The sequence below is a fragment of the Gadus macrocephalus genome, chromosome 2 (assembly GCF_031168955.1).
Source record: "Gadus macrocephalus chromosome 2, ASM3116895v1".
NCBI lineage: Eukaryota > Metazoa > Chordata > Actinopteri > Gadiformes > Gadidae > Gadus > Gadus macrocephalus.
Window position 1 is genome coordinate 19,159,482 of NC_082383.1, and position 1,551 is coordinate 19,161,032.

Genomic DNA, 1,551 nt, shown 5'->3' on the forward strand with positions numbered 1-1,551 from the left:
GAGGTGGCAGGATAGTCTAGTAGTGGTTAGAGTGACTAACCTACCGGCCCACTCTTTGATGAGAGGCGTCTCAATTTAGTTCTAAGTCACTTTGGTTAAAACGCATCTGCTAGGTGACTAACTAGTAAAAATGGAGGACACAGTCAAGTGTTTTAAGGATGTTATTTAAAGACTCCTGGTTAATTAGTTAGAAAACCACAGCTGGCATTGCTGAGCTCGGTCGCTCAGGGTGCAGAATGTGGAGCAAACAGTTCTGTACGTTGAGCAGATTCATGGATCACTGCTCTGTGGTCGTTCCTCTGCCATCTGTCCCACTAGGTGCCCTGAGTTCAACTGGTCCCGCAGTTCATAAGATCTGCTCCTGAGAAGGTCTTTATGATGGCAGTTTGGTGGTTTATGATGCCTTAATGAATGCAGTTTGGTGGTTTATGAGATCTTAGTAACTGCAGTTTGGTGGTTTATTAACTGCTAATGGGGACGGTTTCATATTTGAGAAAGTCTTTATGATGGCAGTTTGGTGGTATATAAATTGCTAATAGTGACAGGTTGGTGGTTTATAAAGTATTTATGATGGCAGTTTAGTGGTTGATCAGGTCTTAGTGAATGCAGTATGGTGGTTTATAAAACGCTAACAGTGACAGTTAGGTGGTTTATAAACGCTAATAGTGATGGTTTTTGTGGTTTATAAAACTTTATCAGTGACAGTTTGTGGGTTTATAAGGTCAAACAATGGCAGTTTGAATGTTAATACGGTCTTAATACCGTCAGACCCGCCCAGCGGAAACACATCTTCTCTGTCAATCGGCCGTCTCTTTCTTCGTGAGCCAAGAGGTCTTTGTCCGACCAAACCCTCTAGAACCATTCTCTGCTCCACAAAGGTGCCTCACGACGTGTGTCCAGAACGTACCGTTGTGTAGTTGCTACGGCAACAGAACCCAGGGCATTGTACTGCAGGGGCCTCGCTGGGCCCCGGCTGGGAGGAAACAGGACATCAGATAACCCACTGATAAGGGATCGCAGGCACACATTGTCGTGGCAGTCCCCTTTGGGTCGGGTTTGGGAAAAAGTATTTCCACACGGTTTCTGACTTCCAACCCAACATGGTTCTGTCACAAGGGGCCTTGTGCATCAAACCAGTGGACGTGTTAGACATATTGACGGTTTTATCCGAGCTGGTTACCAGGTCTGCTCGGAACTAGCTCACACTGCCACGTGTTTTGAGCGTGCGCAGCATGTTGACGATCCCTTGTCGACGACAAACAGAAGACATAGTCCGGGTTTGGCGGTTACATTCGGCTGATGTTTCCGTGTCATGTGATCTCCCTCTGAACCGCAGAGTCTGTCTGAGGGCCGTTTGTTTTTATACGAGATGCTCCTGTCAAAACTCGGCATGGTCGGCCCCATCTGATCGACGTTGATGATAACAACTTCCTCCCCTCCCCCTCTATCCATCGCTGGGTTCCAGCTCAACGCTAGAAGACAACGTGGGACTTCTATGGATGAAAAGGCCCATATTATAACACAGGTGTTGTGTTTTGCATGAAGGAATGG